Source organism: Lynx canadensis, chromosome D3 (genome assembly GCF_007474595.2).
Source record: "Lynx canadensis isolate LIC74 chromosome D3, mLynCan4.pri.v2, whole genome shotgun sequence".
NCBI lineage: Eukaryota > Metazoa > Chordata > Mammalia > Carnivora > Felidae > Lynx > Lynx canadensis.
Genome location: NC_044314.2, coordinates 33,163,117 through 33,182,364, shown reverse-complemented (window position 1 = coordinate 33,182,364; position 19,248 = coordinate 33,163,117). Strand labels below are relative to the sequence as shown.

General features: G+C 36.4%; 1 pseudogene; it reads right to left on the bottom strand.

Annotated features, from left to right (window-relative positions):
• Positions 1-17,447: 17,447 nt before the first annotated feature.
• On the bottom strand, positions 17,448-17,934 carry LOC115528015 (annotated as a pseudogene).
• Between the last annotated feature and the right edge of the window lie 1,314 nt (positions 17,935-19,248).

Here is a 19,248-nt window from a genome sequence, read left to right as displayed (position 1 = left end):
ATGTACTGTGCCACATTATTCCTTCAAAATATTACATCACTAAATAGATAACACATCATAGCCAGCTATTTAATAATTGCCCAAATGTGAAGATGTATTTTCTTTGAGAGCCTTTTAACAATAGAGTATTAATAATTATCTTAGATGAAACAATAGAAATTATTGCCTGTTGAGAGAAGAAATGATGAACTAATAAAATAAAAATTTAGTATAATTAGTTTATAGAAATGAACTAATAACAGTCTCAATGTCAGTGTTATAGGTCAAATCATATCTATCTAAAAGTTTCAATTACATAAGTTAGGGGGCTATGGTTATTAGAACAAAAAATGGTAAATTAAAGTTAACTCGGAGAAAGGGTGTTGATGGGCCAGTCTCCCATTCAACTCAGTCATCTAGAATTTGATCATATATCCAGAAGTTACAGTTTATCTCTGAATGCACAAAAATGTAACTATAGAAACTGATAATGGGGCGCCTGGATGGCTCAGTCAGTGGAGCATCCTACCCTTGATTTCAGCTCAGGTCATGATCCTAGGATGGTAGGATTGAGCCCTGCATCAGGTCTTGAGCTCTGTGCTGGATGTGCAGCCTGCTTAGGGTTCTCTCTCTCTCTCTCTCTCTCTCTCTCTCTCTCTCTCTCTCTCTCTCTTTCCCTTAGCCCCTTTCCCCATCCCTCTCCTCTCTTAAAAAATTAGATAGATAGATAGATAGATAGATAGATAGATAGATAGATAAGTCATTGTAAAGTATGGAAGATCCTATCTCGGTGAATTAGTTGAATGTGAAATTAGTCAATATATTAGAATCTATAAATAGGAGCTTTAAACCCTGAGAGGCCAATAAAAGTGTGGGAAAGATGAAGACTGCTGAGGCCATTTAGCAAGAAAATGATTTCAGAAACACTCCTGTTCTAAAGCACAATAAAATGTTTACACATATAATTATGACACATACAAGAAAGAGCTCCCCTAGCCCCCATCAATAGTATGATCAGAGATGTGTGCAATGTAAGGATGTTTTGTTTTAATGTCTACATATATTTAAAATAACTATTAAGAATTAAAGAATAAACTTCAGTTTTCTTAGAAATATGATTTTGAAATGCTCTTCCATCATTCTGAGAACATAAAGGAGCTATCTGACTTCACGAGCCCAGTTTTTACAGAAGTTTTTAAAAAGACTGAAGAAACCACAGAAAAGGCCCTCAACAAATGCCACTACTCAGTTCTGCTTGCCATTACGTGGTTCAAGAAATTTTCTTTTTTACCATTATAGAAGAATTTGACCAAGGCCATTAAACACAGTGGCCAAGCCAGTAGGTATGTGAAGAAGTATAATAAATTCATGTGTGGGTAAAAGTCAATATTCAATATAGGTCATATAGTATTGAGTATTTTTACTTTAGAAACCTGAATTCAAAGCTAAAGTAGTAAAGATGAAAATAAAATAGTGCTTCAGTGCCTTAAGACTTGAGTTGCTCCCAGTTGGCTAGATTAGTTTTCCAGACCGTTTCAATTGTCTAACCTTTATTTTATATTTCAGGATACTGATCAATAGCGGCTCCCTCCCTTAACTAAATAAGCCTCACAAGGTGAAAAAAAGTCACTAAATTAATATTTATTTTGTAACATAAAAGAGCCAGTGCTATCTACAAACAGTATAATTAATTGGGATTAATTTCATGTGCAAATTTTGTCATTGCAGGTGTTGATGGAGTAATACATCAAAGAGACTTCACCTCTGTAAAAATCAATGCTAACATAACCTTGATTACTGTTCTTGTGGATGTCACATATAACACTAATCAGTCATGGTTTGTAGCAAACATCTTAGAGAACAAATATAATTTGCTTTTTTATTGGCATATTTCAAGATAAGAGATAATATGCATTCATGGGCCAAGCAATTCTTTAAAAGAATACAATCTCCTAAGGGAAGCAGTGGAGACAGTGTTGGTGCATGTGGGAATGGTGGAGAAGAAAATTACAAGAATGTAAAAAAAATTTTTTTTTCACATTGATATGGAAACTACTGATTCTGTTTGGGGAATAGAGACTTCCCAGGACACTTACAGAAAAGCCAGAGAGCTTCAATTCTATAAAAGAACAACGTTTTGTAGTACCCAAAGGAAAAAATAACCTAACTTTATTGTAACAGGCTTCATATAATCCTTATCTCTACCTCTCCTAGATATCACAGACCTTCCACTGTTAACAATTATGAACACAAAGGAGCAAGTGGAGGGTAAACTTTCAGTTGGTTTTATCTTGAGTTGACCTTTAATGATTCACTGTGTAGTAAACCTTATAACTGCAATGCCACCTTTCAGATTTGTAGATTCAAAAATTTCCTCCATGGGGCACCTGGGTGGCTCAGTCAGTTAAGTGTCCCACTTTGGCTCAGGTCATGGTCTCACGGTTCATGGGTTCAAGCCCCACATCGGTCTCTGTGTTGACAGCTCAGAGCCTGGAGCCTGCTTCAGATTCTGTGTCTCCCTCTCTCTCTCTGCCTCTCCCCAACTCATGCTCTGTCTCTCTCTTAAAAATAAATAAACATAATTTTTTTTAATTTCCTCCATATAGGTAGTCATCATTTCAGCTTTTGTCATTATCAACATTAAGAGAATCATCAAAGCTAGAACTATCATGCTGGCCAATCAGTTAGCATGTACTAAAAACCTATTGGCACAAATAACATTAAAATTAACAATTATATTAAAGTTAGTAATATTCATAGAGGAAACCTGATGTTGAGAGATGACATATGCAAGATGGTATATGGACAGATTTCATTTGAATAAAAGTGAAAGATTTTATTTAAAAAAAGACTGTTGCAGCTTGAAAATGGCATATATGACTTTATAGATCTTAAGTTATCCTTTATAAAAGAGATTTTTGTGAGCACAGAAGAGTTAAGGGCAAGGTGTAGAGGTAGAGGTATACGTGCAGGCATTTGAGAGAGAGGATAAAACAAAAACTTTTAAAGATGAGAATGAAGTTGTTGCATCGATCTTCTTTTCCATTCTCTCATCCCTTCCAGACTTGTTTTATTCCATATGTTTTCACATAATTTGACATTTAGAAGGCCAAGTTTCTAATTTTAGCAATTAGACTAGTGCTAAAATAGCATGTTAGAAAAAAAAAAACAAATGCTTTAGAGGAAGCAATCATATTAAATGTCTTTAACAACAGAAGCCTTAAATGCCCTTTGGTTTTTACTTTTGCCACCAATAATACAGGCAGCAAAAACGCAGTGATATTTGCAACAATCACCTTATAAGTCACCTTCCTCCATCTGAAACTATTCCTGTCTGATCCCATAAATATATGAAATAAACTACTTCTATAGCCTCAATCTTGACTCAGGAAAAATTGTGTCTGGACTTGGTCTTTCTAGTATTAAAACTAATCTTTTGCTTTGAGTTTATGCTTGACTAGTCCCTCTGGTTCTTATATTCTAGTGTGTGTTTAGTACAATCTCCATCTAATGCAGATTTTGTTAAATTCTAAGCCCATCCACACGGCAGGAACCTTGGGGTGGGCAGCACAACTGGGAGACAGGGGACACTCAGAGAAGGCACCACAAAGTGTCCTAATAATCAAGCTTTTGTTACAGAAAATTTTAACATTTCCCCTTCAAATTTGAAAACATATGAATAGATTTTGAGGGTAAAGGATAAATAATATTATTCCTTTAATTTTGCTTATCTTTTATAACCTTCATTTACTTTTTCCCCTCTTCCCCTTGTCTTTCTCTTGTTTTACCATTTCCCAGGACACCTGTTTCCTTTGCAACTTTCCTTGTCATCCTCTGACAATTTTTTCAACAACTTTCATAGAAAAAAATGGTATGGGAAAATACAATGCTATAAATTAAGTTTTGCTGTATGAAATTTTCCAAAGTATAGAAGACATGCCATACTTATATTTATAAAACTTTGTGTTCTTAAAAACCTTGGTCATTTCACAGATCAGACTTCAGAATATGGAAAATCAAAGTTAATAATGATCCTATATAATATACATTTGTTTAAATAAGACTTTTTTATTCTTCCCAAATCAATCACTGTCTCTTCGAGTTATAATTGTGTCACGAGCAGTAGTTTCTTCCCTGCCCAGTAGTTTATACCTAATTTCTCTATAATATCCTAAAACTGTTCTGCATTTGGGCCTCTACACAGGGATTAACTTAATGAAGTTTGTAAATCTAGGAAAATCAGATTTAAACCACTATTTGGGCAATTCTCTTGAGGCTCAAATATAAACACTATTTGTCATGAAATTTCTCAGTTATTTGTAACCCTTAAAGAGAAAGACTGTAGAGTGGGGAAATATCCTTAAGGCAAAACATTTTTAAATGCCAAGATTAGTCTTCTCAATTTCAGTATTCCATGAAATCTTGGTGTGAAAAATTCTTACTATCTATTAGGTCTTTGGTAATTTTGAATTTTCAGAAAAAAAATTTTTTTAGTTGTCTCTAACAGGATGATAGATTTAAACCAGGATTTATCATCAGTAATATTAAATGTAAATGAATCAACTAATCCAGTTAAAAGACAAATACTGTCAGAAAAAAACCCTGTATATTTATAGGGCACACATTTAAAATATAACAATATCAAAAGTGTAGGGAAGGAGATCGAGGAAGATGGCGGCGTAGGAGGACGCTGGGCTCACCGCGCGTCCTGCTGATCACTTAGATTCCACCTACACCTGCCTAAATAACCCAGAAAACCGCCAGAGAATTAGCAGAACGGAGTCACCGGACCCAAGTGTAGACGAGAGGCCCACGGAAGAGGGTAGGAAGGGCGGCGAGGCGGTGCGCGCTCCACGGACTGGCGGGAGGGAGCCGGGGCGGAGGGGCGGCTCGCCAGCCAAGCAGAGCCCCCGAGTCCGGCTTGCAAAAGCGGAGGGGCCTGACGGACTGTGTTCCGACAGCAAGCGCGACTTAGCGTCTGGGAGGTCATAAGTTAACAGCTCTGCTCAGAAAGCGGGAAGGCTGGAGGACAAAGGGAGGGTGAGCTGCGGAGCCCCCGGACGACAGAGCTCAGTTTGGCGGGGAACAAAGGCGCTCGCCAGCGCCATCGCCCCCGCCCATCCCGCAGCCAAAATCCCAAAGGGAACCGGTTCCGGCCAGGGAAATTGCTCGCTCCGCGCAAACACCCAACTCTGTGCTTCTGCGGAGCCAAACCTCCAGCAGCGGATCTGACTCCCTCCGGCTGCCACAGGGCCCCTCCTGAAGTGGATCACCTAAGGAGAAGCGAGCTAAGCCTGCCCCCCCCTGCCGCCGTGCACCTTGCCTTCCCACCCCAGCTAATACGCCAGATCCCCAGCATCACAAGCCTGGCAGTGTGCAAGTAGCCCAGACAGGCCACGCCACCCCACAGTGAATCCCGCCCCTAGAAGAGGGGAAGAGAAGGCACACACCAGTCTGACTGTGGCCCCAGCGGTGGGCTGGGGGCAGACATCAGGACTGACTGCGGCCCCGCCCACCAACTCCAGTTATACACCACAGCACAGGGGAAGTGCCCTGCAGGTCCTCACCACACCAGGGACTATCCAAAATGACCAAGCGGAAGAATTCCCCTCAGAAGAATCTCCAGGAAATAACAACAGCTAATGAGCTGATCAAAAAGGATTTAAATAATATAACAGAAAGTGAATTTAGAATAATAGTCATAAAATTAATCGCTGGGCTGGAAAACAGTATACAGGACAGCAGAGAATCTCTTGCTACAGAGATCAAGGGACTAAGGAACAGTCACGAGGAGCTGAAAAACGCTTTAAAGGAAATGCAAAACAAAATGCAAACCACCACGGCTCGGATGGAAGAGGCAGAGGAGAGAATAGGTGAACTAGAAGATAAAGTTATGGAAAAAGAGGAAGCTGAGAAAAAGAGAGATAAAAAAATCCAGGAGTATGAGGGGAAAATTAGAGAACTAAGTGATACACTAAAAAGAAATAATATACGCATAATTGGTATCCCAGAGGAGGAAGAGAGAGGGAAAGGTGCTGAAGGGGTACTTGAAGAAATTATAGCTGAGAACTTCCCTGAACTGGGGAAGGAAAAAGGCATTGAAATCCAAGAGGCACAGAGAACTCCCTTCAGACGTAACTTGAATCGATCTTCTGCACGACATATCATAGTGAAACTGGCAAAATACAAGGATAAAGAGAAAATTCTGAAAGCAGCAAGGGGTAAACGTGCCCTCACATATAAAGGGAGACCTATAAGACTCGTGACTGATCTCTCTTTTGAAACTTGGCAGGCCAGAAAGAATTGGCACGAGATTTTCAGGGTGCTAGACAGCAAAAATATGCAGCCGAGAATCCTTTATCAGCAAGTCTGTCATTTAGAATAGAAGGAGAGATAAAGGTCTTCCCAAACAAACAAAAACTGAAGGAATTTGTCACCACTAAACCAGCCCTACAAGAGATCCTAAGGGGGACCCTGTGAGACAAAGTACCAGAGACATCACTACAAGCATAAAACATACAGACATCACAATGACTCTAAACCCGTATCTTTCTGTAATAACACTGAATGTAAATGGATTAAATGCGCCAACCAAAAGACATAGGGTATCAGAATGGATAAAAAAACAAGACCCATCTATTTGCTGTCTACAAGAGACTCATTTTAGACCTGAGGACACCTTTAGATTCAGAGTGAGGGGATGGAGAACTATTTATCATGCTACTGGAAGCCAAAAGAAAGCTGGAGTAGCCATACTTATATCAGACAAACTAGACTTTAAATTAAAGGCTGTAACAAGAGATGAAGAAGGACATTATATAATAGTTACAGGGTCTATCCATCAGGAAGAGCTAACAATTATAAATGTCTATGCGCCGAATACCGGAGCCCCCAAATATATAAAACAATTACTCATAAACAGAAGCAACCTTATTGATAAGAATGTGGTAATTGCTGGAGACTTTAACACCCCACTTACAGAAATGGATAGATCATCTAGACACACGGTCAATAAAGAAACAAGGGCCCTGAATGAGACATTGCATCAGATGGACTTGACAGATATATTTAGAACTCTGCATCCCAAAGCAACAGAATATACTTTCTTCTCAAGTGCACATGGAACATTCTCCAAGATAGATCATATACTGGGTCACAAAACAGCCCTTCATAAGTTTACAAGAATTGAAATTATACCATGCATACTTTCAGACCACAATGCTATGAAGCTTGAAATCAACCACAGGAAAAAGTCTGGAAAACCTCCAAAAGCATGGAGGTTAAAGAACACCCTACTAACGAATGAGTGGGTCAACCAGGCAATTAGAGAAGAAATCAAAAAATATATGGAAACAAACGAAAATGAAAATACAACAATCCAAACGCTTTGGGACGCAGTGAAGGCAGTCCTGAGAGGAAAATACATTGCAATCCAGGCCTATCTCAAGAAACAAGAAAAATCCCAAATACAAAATCTAACAGCACACCTAAAGGAAATAGAAGCAGAACAGCAAAGGCAACCTAAACCCAGCAGAAGAAGAGAAATAATAAAGATCAGAGCAGAAATAAACAATATAGAATCTAAAAAAACTGTAGAGCAGATCAACGAAACCAAGAGTTGGTTTTTTGAAAAAATAAACAAAATTGACAAACCTCTAGCCAGGCTTCTCAAAAAGAAAAGGGAGATGACCCAAATAGATAAAATCATGAATGAAAATGGAATTATTACAACCAATCCCTCAGAGATTCAAACAATTATCAGGGAATACTATGAAAAATTATATGCCAACAAATTGGACAACCTGGAAGAAATGGACACATTCCTGAACACCCACACTCTTCCAAAACTCAATCAGGAGGAAATAGAAAGCTTGAACAGACCCATAACCAGCGAAGAAATTGAATCGGTTATCAAAAATCTCCCAACAAATAAGAGTCCAGGACCAGATGGCTTCCCAGGGGAGTTCTACCAGACATTTAAAGCAGAGATAATACCTATCCTTCTCAAGCTATTCCAAGAAATAGAAAGGGAAGGAAAACTTCCAGACTCATTCTATGAAGCCAGTATTACTTTGATTCCTAAACCAGACAGAGACCCAGTCAAAAAAGAGAACTACAGGCCAATATCCCTGATGAATATGGATGCAAAAATTCTCAATAAGATACTAGCAAATCGAATTCAACAGCATATAAAAAGAATTATTCACCATGATCAAGTGGGATTCATTCCTGGGATGCAGGGCTGGTTCAACATTCGCAAATCAATCAACATGATACATCACATTAACAAAAAAAAAGAGAAGAACCATATGATCCTGTCAATCGATGCAGAAAAGGCCTTTGACAAAATCCAGCACCCTTTCTTAATAAAAACCCTTGAGAAAGTCGGGATAGAAGGAACATACCTAAAGATCATAAAAGCCATTTATGAAAAGCCCACAGCTAACATCATCCTCAATGGGGAAAAACTGAGAGCTTTTTCCCTGAGATCAGGAACACGACAGGGATGCCCACTCTCACCGCTGTTGTTTAACATAGTGCTGGAAGTTCTAGCATCAGCAATCAGACAACAAAAGGAAATCAAAGGCATCCAAATTGGCAAAGATGAAGTCAAGCTTTCGCTTTTTGCAGATGACATGATATTATACATGGAAAATCCGATAGACTCCACCAAAAGTCTGCTAGAACTGATACATGAATTCAGCAAAGTTGCAGGATACAAAATCAATGTACAGAAATCAGTTGCATTCTTATACACTAACAATGAAGCAACAGAAAGACAAATAAAGAAACTGATCCCATTCACAATTGCACCAAGAAGCATAAAATACCTAGGAATAAATCTAACCAAAGATGTAAAGGATCTGTATGCTGAAAACTATAGAAAGCTTATAAAGGTAATTGAAGAAGATTTAAAGAAATGGAAAGACATTCCCTGCTCATGGATTGGAAAAATAAATATTGTCAAAATGTCAATACTACCCAAAGCTATCTACACATTCAATGCAATCCCAATCAAAATTAAACCAGCATTCTTCTCGAAATTAGAACAAGCAATCCTAAAATTCATATGGAACCACAAAAGGCCCCGAATAGACAAAGGAATTTTGAAGAAGACCAAAGCAGGAGGCATCACAATCCCAGACTTTAGCCTCTACTACAAAGCTGTAATCATCAAGACAGCATGGTATTGGCAAAAAAACAGACACACAGACCAATGGAATAGAATAGAAACCCCAGAACTAGACCCACAAACGTATGGCCAACTCATCTTTGACAAAGCAGGAAAGAACATCCAATGGAAAAAAGACAGCCTCTTTAACAAATGGTGCTGGGAGAACTGGACAGCAACATGCAGAAGGTTGAAACTAGACCACTTTCTCACACCATTTACAAAAATAAACTCAAAATGGATAAAGGACCTAAATGTGAGACAGGAAACCATCAAAACCTTAGAGGAGAAAGCAGGAAAAGATCTCTCTGACCTCAGCCGTAGCAATCTCTTACTCGACACATCCCCAAAGGCAAGGGAATTAAAAGCAAAAGTGAATTACTGGGACCTTATGAAGATAAAAAGCTTCTGCACAGCAAAGGAAACAACCAACAAAACTAAAAGGCAACCAACGGAATGGGAAAAGATATTTGCAAATGACATATCGGACAAAGGGCTAGTATCTAAAATCTATAAAGAGCTCACCAAACTCCACACCCGAAAAACAAATAACCCAGTGAAGAAATGGGCAGAAAACATGAATAGACACTTCTCTAAAGAAGACATCCAGATGGCTAACAGGCACATGAAAAGATGTTCAGCGTCGCTCCTTATCAGGGAAATACAAATCAAAACCACACTCAGGTATCACCTCACGCCAGTCAGAGTGGCCAAAATGAACAAATCAGGAGACTATAGATGCTGGAGAGGATGTGGAGAAACGGGAACCCTCTTGCACTGTTGGTGGGAATGCAAATTGGTGCAGCCGCTCTGGAAAGCAGTGTGGAGGTTCCTCAGAAAATTAAAAATAGACCTACCCTATGACCCAGCAATAGCACTGCTAGGAATTTATCCAAGGGATACAGGAGTACTGATGCATAGGGGCACTTGTACCCCAATGTTCATAGCAGCACTCTCAACAATAGCCAAATTATGGAAAGAGCCTAAATGTCCATCAACTGATGAATGGATAAAGAAATTGTGGTATATATACACAATGGAGTACTATGTGGCAATGAGAAAAAATGAAATATGGCCCTTTTGTAGCAACGTGGATGGAACTGGAGAGTGTAATGCTAAGTGAAATAAGCCATACAGAGAAAGACAGATACCATATGGTTTCACTCTTATGTGGATCCTGAGAAACTTAACAGGAACCCATGGGGGAGGGGAAGGAAAAAAAAAAAAAAGAGGTTAGAGTGGGAGAGAGCCAAAGCATAAGAGACTGTTAAAAACTGAGAACAAACTGAGGGTTGATGGGGGGTGGGAGGGAGGGGAGGGTGGGTGATGGGTATTGAGGAGGGCACCTTTTGGGATGAGCACTGGGTGTTGTATGGAAACCAATTTGTCAATAAATTTCATATATATAAAAAAAATAAATAAATAGTCAAGAGATTATGGGAAAAAAAAGTGTAGGGAAAAATATACAATGCAAACACCACGTAAAATAAATCTGGCAAAATTATATTAATATCAGAGAAAATAAGCTTTAAGAGAAAAAAATGAAATGGAAGCATCACTTCAACAGGAAGATAGAGTCTAAATTTGTTTGTGTCAGATGTCATGGCCTCAAAAAATTCAAATAAAATTGCTAAAACTATTACAGAAATAATCAAGTCCACAATCACAGTGAGAGATTTAAGCACACATTTCAGAGTCATATACATCTAAAAGTCCAAACACCATTAAGTAAAAATGTAGAAGATTAGATAAATATGATTGGTCACATATATAGAAAAGAGATTCCAACAAATACATTTCCATCTTTTTCTAGCAGTCATGAAGTTTACAAAAATTATTATATACTGACCAAACAATGATTCTAAATAATTATGTGTGATCAACTTGCTATGAGGCATACAAGCTATAAAGAAAAACCAAAAGATTATACTGAAAAAATATATGTTTAAAATTAAGGAATATTCTTTTAAATAATTCATGAGACAATAAAGAAATTACAAGTCAATTTAGGAAATATCGTAAACTAATGACAACAGAAAATGCTACATAAAAAAATGTGGGAAGCCACAAAAGTGGTGCTTATGTGAACATCTATAACCTTAACTGTTTACATGGAAAAGAAGCTAAAATATTACAAGTCAAGCATCTACAAAGTTTGAAAAAGAAAATCAAAATAAACCCAACAAGATAGAATGGAGAAAATAATAAAAGTAAGGATAGTATTTTTTTCTATCTGTGTATCCATTATCTACAATGCCAACAATTTATTACTTGAAAACACTGATAAAATTAGTATCCTTCTCAAATATCTGATCTGATCCAAGAATATAAATAAACAGCACCAGTCATGATTATGTATCTGACACATAAGTACAATAATTAGAAAACATAGGTAAATGGACATGTTTTTAGAAAAGTGTAACTTATAAACCTGATCTAAGAAGAAATAAAAAGTTGATAACTGTTAATTAAATTGAATTAATAAATAGAAAAATTTTCATAATTAAAACTACAAAACTGAAGAGACCCATCAGCAAATTCCACTAAATATTTGAGAAAGAAATAATACCTGGCTTTCACAGAATCTATAAGAAAAAAAGAAAAACAAAATGAAAACTCTATGGCTTATTTTATGAGCCTATCAAAGCACAAATCCTAAGCCTCATAAGAATGAAGAAAACTATAGGCCAATTTCCCACATAAACATAGAAGTAAAAATCCTAAACAAAGTATTAACAGACTTACTATAAAAATAAAGAAGAAAATTAAGTAATAAACAAGTTATGTTTATTTTATGAATGCAAGGATGGTTTGATATTTAAAATTTAATCAAAATTCACATTTAACAGGTTAAAGGAGAAAGTATCTATTATCATAATAATAGTTACAGAAATGTATTTAATAAAATTCAATATCTACCTATAAAATGTCTTATCCTAATTCCTTTATCTGCTGTCAGGTGTCAAATTAAAAAACAAATTTCATGCTAGCTGGTGATATATTAAAACCTTTTCTCCTGATATTAGAAATGGTACAGGAATACATATTATCGCTACCTTCATTCCAAATTATGCTGAGGTTCCTACCTAGATGAGTAACCCAAGATAAAGCAATAAAAAGAATACTGGAAAAATATAACTGAAATTATCATTTTTATGAATAATATGGTTGTGGACAAAAACTCCAAAAGAATCTACAAATTATTAGAATTAATTGTAAAAATTTCAACAAAGTTGTTTAATATAGTTAATATAAAAAACCCGATGATTGGGGCGCCTGGGTGGCGCAGTCGGTTAAGCGTCCGACTTCAGCCAGGTCACGATCTCGCGGTCCGTGAGTTCGAGCCCCGTGTCAGGCTCTGGGCTGATGGCTCGGAGCCTGGAGCCTGTTTCTGATTCTGTGTCTCCCTCTCTCTCTGCCCCTCCCCCGTTCATGCTCTGTCTCTCTCTGTCCCAAAAATAAATAAACGTTGAAAAAAAAAATTAAAAAAAAAAAAAAACACCGATGATTTTCTATTCAGTAACAACCAAACATCTTTTCTCAAAATATAAGATTTACAACATAGTATATAGGAATACACATATAATCGTATTAATATTCATGTATATTTATATATGAAATCTAAGCAGAAAAGTAGAAATTATTGATATAAATAAAGAGATCAAATACACTGAAAGATATGCCATGTAGATGAGTTAACAGATACAATATTGTAAAGATGTTAATTCTCTCAAACTGATCTTTAGATTAACTGGCATCTCACACAAAATCCCAAACTATATTTTATGCAGCATGAAATCTGTTATTAATAGTGATATGGAAATGCAAGAACCAAGAATAGCCAAGAAACTCTTGAAGATGAGATATAAAGTAGGACTTACTCCCCTGAAATCAAGTCAGATTGTATAGGTAGGTAACTAGAAGAATATGATTAATGTAAGGATATTCTAATATAGCAATGGGCCAGAAAGAAAGCCATATTTACAAGGACACTTGATTAGTGACAAAGTGAAACTCTAGGGAGTAAAAAAAAGAAATATAGGCAATTGTAGTTAACGATGTTTGGACAACTGATTTTCTATTTGGTACACAATGAAATTTAATCTCTGCCTTACAATGAAACAAAAATTAATTCCAAGTGAATTGTAGAATTCAATGTAAACACTCAAAATTAAAAAATAAAATAAAATAATGCTTCCAGAAGGTAATACCAAAAAAAAAAATTCCTAAACAAGTTATAAAAACACTAAAAATAATTAAGGACATTTTTCATCAAAGGAACACTAGTGAGAAAATAAAAAGCAGGCTGAAGAGTAGAAGATTCTGCTACACATAAAACCAACAAACGGATCACATGATATTGAAATTATATATATAAAAAAACATATGATAGAGATAAATGAGAGGGACACAGAGAAACTTCTATAATTCAGGAAGGAAAAGATACCCAATCCTGTCTTAAAAATGTTTAGGTAACAATCCTTCACAACAAGAAGATCTCCAAAGAACCAAAAAGCACATGAAAAGGTGCTAAGCCTCACTAGTAATCACAAAAATGAAATCAGTACCCAACAGAAAGACTAAAATGAAACAGATTGAGATATGAAGTGTTGGCAATCATTAACCTTTAGTATGTCTTATATTCTATTTCTGGGCATTTAAGTTTTACAAACACTGGGAAACTCTTAGCAATACTCTGTTAAACATACACACATAACACATGATAAATAGTAAATAGAACATAACATTCTTATGTATATTTCCCCTAAAATATGTGTACATGCATACCAGCAGCCATATACAAAATATTCGTAAGAGTTTGAAATAGCCCAAGCAACTCACGTCCACATTAGAAGACTGAATGCACAGATTGTGGTATAGTCAAACAACGGAATACCATAAAGCAAAAGTGAACAAGCTATAGTGACATAAATCAATGCAGATATCTCTAATAAACCAGGAAAAAGTAACCTAGAGAGTTTACAGGTGGATACCAACAATAGAGAACTCTAAAAGAAAACAAGGAAACAATACCAGGAAGATCAAAATCATCCTTAGCTTTACTTTAAGGAAAGGGAGAACAACTCAGAAATATTTGCTCTCGGAAAGTCACGTGGGGGCTTCTGGAGTGATGGAAACTTTGCATTTCTTGACCTACTTATGTTTGCTTCATAATAATCTATTAAGCTATAACTTTATGTTTTATACCCTTTCAGTATGTGTTACATTTCACAATAAAAACAAAAGACTTTTTCTGATACGCCTTAATCTCATATCCAAGCATGGATAACTATGTACATCTAGGGACAAATGACTGTCAGGGAGACATTCAAATGCTTTATGAAAAATTTATACATTCATCAACCTGCTGACACTTGTATCACTGACTAATAGATATACCTGCTATTGAACACATTTATCTAATTAGACTTCCTGCTCCCATGCTGTAACATGTCAGACACATCAATTATTTGTTTCTGCAAAAGTCTTGGTAACAAGGTTGGAAATGCATTTAACTGTTGTGCATACAGAAATCCGAGATCTAGAAATTAGTATGTGGGTTTCTGCTGCTGTAACACCAAGTTGTTTTTCAACCTCCATTTGCAAAGCTGCTTCCCTTGAGACCTGATTGGGTTATATCTTATCATTCAAGCTAGCCCTCAGCAAAATATTAATGCAGCAGACGGCCCTTGACATCATCTGCTTCTTCTGTGTCCCCTTAATTCCTTCTAGTCCTGTGATATTTCTTATGCACTTGAGGCTACTAGGAGAGAAGATGACAGACTCACAATTTAGGATGAAAGACTAAAGTGCACAATTTTCTACTTATGTCTGTATATTAAAAGAAGTCAAAATAGGGCTGTTCATGCAAAGATGACTTCTTTATGGAAGAATTTCTGGCACTTTGATCATCACTGGTCTCATTCAAGTGAGCTTCTATTTCACCTATGCCTAAAACTAGTCCTCATAAATTTATAATTGAAAGAGGTAGTCTGAATTACCTATTCCAAGTATTTACTTTATATATGGCAAAACAAAGTCAGAGAACCTAATTAAACATTGGGAAGGTAGGAAAGCAGAATTAGACACAATTATTCCAGTTTAAAGTTTTCTTATTGTTTTATGGGCTTATAATTCTGAAAAAGTAGATTACATTAGAAATATGAAAGGAATATATTAAGTGACATCTGTTTATTAATAACTGTACTCAATAAGATATCTAAATATCTAATATCTAAAAGATACTTAAAAATAATTTTCTACTCTTCTCAAAAACCCTGATTTTACAGATGAAGAAATGTTTTCAAAACAGTTAAATTACAACTTGCTGAAAGTCAAATAGCTGGTAAATGGCAGAGTCAGAATTCCATTTAGGTGGGTTTGACAGCAATATTCATGTTCTTTTCACATACTAGGCTTTCCCTCCATATTTTACTCCTGATCTCACATGCTAATCTACCTGTCAGTTCTCTTATATCTAAATACAAATCCTAAAAGTCTTTATCCTGATTCGATTTTCCTGGAAACCCCAGCCCTCTCACTTAATTTAAGGGTCTTATCTAATAAGCCATTTTAGTTCCCAAACAACTTGCCCTAGTGATTGACAACACTGAAGCCCAGTAAACAATTTAGCATGTAGTAGTATAGATACACCAGAAACTTTGGTCAGTTCCCTGAAAACCATTCATGTTAGTTCCTTTCTCCAAAGAGAGAGATGTTGTGATACAAAATATATAACCACAAAATGGCTCTTGATTATTTATCTCTACTGGGCATGGAACTTTTATGACTGTTGTACCTAGAATTTGCCCTGACAAAGTGAAGGAAAAAAATTCTTGATAGACCTCTGACTTTGTATGCTGTGGACATTTCTATTTAGGAAGTGTTTGCACTAGGAAAACTAGCCACTTCTGTTAAGCCAGACATTTACAGATATTTGATTCCCCTGGCTCTTGTACCAAGCTTCAAACCAGAAGGGACACAACAGAGAGGGTTAAAGGCATTTAGTAGAATAATTATTGCATTTGCTTGAGAAAAATATAAATGGGCATGGATTTTCAGGTGATACATCTATGCTAACTCTATCAGTTGCTTTCTGGACTTTGAAACTATATTCTTTACATAAAGGTTTGTGATTATAAACTCTTCCCCAATAGATTATTTTATTTTTATTGTAATACTCTCTGCTTTTGGTAAGTTTTTGTATGTTATTCCTGTTCTTAAAGTTACTCACCAGCTTTTGGAGGTTAACTATTTATCTGGTTATATCTAAACTAAATACAAATAAATATATCACTTTGTTCATCCTCCTCTGGAGGGAGATAAGGCCTTAGATTTCTACACTTCCTACCTGATCCCTTCTCTTCCTTGTGACTAATTCCTCAACATCAAATCTTCCCCCAGTGAATAAGTCTATTCAAATTATAAATAGCTCCTTTCTCCCCTCCAGGTTTGGTAATGGGAATGTGCTCTAATCTTGGTCAATGGATCATAAGGGAAGTCTACCTGGGGCTTCTCGAAAATTTATCCTCACAACATTTTTTGTGTTTTTTTTTCCCTAATAAGCAAGCACAGAATAGATCCATTTATTCCTGTGAGACTGGTTATTCCTGTATATCATTTATGGAACTGCTACAGTTAATTTATAGCTCCAAAGTTAACTTGCAAATTCAGGTCACACCTGAAGTCACAACAATATATTGGGCCCTTGCTAATATCACTTAGCCACTGACTTACTAACCAAGAGCCTACTTTACCTCTTGATTTCTATTAGTCATGTTTATAACAATTTAAACCATTTCAGATTTGTTTCTTGAAACCAAATGCATCCAAAATATGTAAATATCAGAGTAGTTTTGTTTCCTTCTCTCTTCCACTTTCTCTTCTCTACAGGGCAATACCTATTTAGATTTAAAGTCTTTTTACTGAAAAGAAAAATACAAATGCAAAAATGTAAAGTAGAATCTTCATTAGATTTTCAGGGAAGGTCTATGTATGATAAAACTGATTCTGCCTTCTCCTGAGAATGTTTTTATTTCCCTTTCACTCCTGAATGATAGTGTAACCACCTATATCATTCTGGATTGGCAATGCTTTCTCTCAGTTTCTTGACTATATAATTTTATTTTCTTCTTACATATACCATTGCTTTTGAGGTCTAAGGTCAGTCCAACTATTAGCCCTGAGCAGTTATTTTTCTCATTAAATCTTCTTTGGTTACATTTAAGACATTCACTTTATCTTCGATGTTTTTCTAATTTCACCATTATGAGTTTAGGTGTATAATTTTTTATTTTTATGGCATAGGAAAATTTATTATTGTCATATTTTCACCATCAAAACTTAGGATCTTGGTTTCCTTCTTGCCTTTGTATGAGGCCAAAAGCGAGACACTGGCTACTTTGACAATCTTAAAGCCAACCCTGGGAACATCACCAACAGCATGACCTTTGAGACCAAATCCAACAATCAGAACTTCATCATTTTCCTCAATAAAATTCAAACAGTCATCATTGGGTAAAATGGTCGTGACTTTTTTTTGCTTGCCATTCTTGATCAGCTGGACCTGCCACACTTTCTGATGGCAGAATTTGGCTGGTTAGCTTCTACTCCTACTTTTTTCCACCACAGTAATTCCCTTTGCCCAAGAAGCACCTCCAAAAGAGTTTGGCTTCAGAGCTGCGCCTTAAGTGGGCCTTCTTGTGCTGTTAGCCATGCCACCTCTGATCTTGTCAGTGGCTACCAAGTTTCTAGGCAATATGAAGACCGTGACACTTGCCCATCCTGTCAGCACCACAGGCATCAGCAACAGAGCGAATTTATGTATGTGTGTATGTATGTATGTATATTCATTTTTGAGACAGAGAGAGAGAGACAAAGTATGAATGGGAGATGGGCAGAGAGAGAGGGAGACACAGAAACTGCAGCAGGCTCCAGGCTCTGAGCTGACTTGAGGCAAAACTGGATGCTTCACTGACTGAGCCACCCAGGCGCCCCAAGAGTGGATTTATTTTTATTTATACTTCTTAAGACACTAGGATTCTCCTTCAAGTTGAAGACTTATAACTTTCTTAAATTCTGGAAAACTGCCTGCCATTATCCTTTTATCACTTCATTTTCCTCATTCTGTCCTTTAGTAGTCATTAAATTTAAGTTGGCCCTTTTTATTCCATTCTCTACATCTCTTAATTTCTTCCTCACGTATTCATTCTATTTATCATTCTGAGATGCATTATGGATACCCTCAAATCTATCTTTTAATATACTATGCCTTGCTTTATGTATGTGTAATCCACTACCGGTTTATTTTAAAAATCATCTTCTTCAATTTTTTGAAGAATATGGCATTTATTTTCATAAAATGCTCTATTTAATGTTGCTCTTTGTGAGTACATTTTGTCTTTTTTTTTTTTTAAAGTACTTGTTGATATCGTATTGTGGTTTCTGACAGCTAGGTCATCTTTGGTAGGAACATTGTTGTATGGAGACTCATAAGTCTGACATCCAGAAGCCTTTTATGCTGCATAACTTACTTTCTCTCCCTAGACACTTATGAGTTACACTAAAGTGGGCCAGGTTTCTTCTTAACTTATCAACGCAAGCTTTGTGCTAAGGTCGGTAGTATGGATTCAGATCCTATCCTCTCACCTGAAGCAGGTTTGGTTTTCTAATTGTAAATGCACGAATCTTTTCCTACTCACAGCCCCGGGCATCTATTTTTCAGCCAATCCTGGGCCAGGAGATACAGTCTTTCAAGAACGTGATTTAATAACCATGAATCCATCTATACTTATTTCCTTAGTGATTTCATCCTGTCTGGTGGCTTTAAATATTATCTATACACTGATGATTTCCCAATTTACATCTTTCACCCAGACATCTCCCATCAAATTCAGACTCATGTATCTAACTGTCTACCTGACAGCTACTTAGTTTTCTAATAGCCATCTTAACCTTAGCATATCCTTTGACTGAGTTCTGATTTTTCTGACAAAAATGGCATTCTCCACAATCTTTCTCATGTCAGCTAATGACTTCAACCTTCCACTATCAAAGCAAAAATTTTGGTGTCATCTTTGACTTTTTTCTAACCTTCT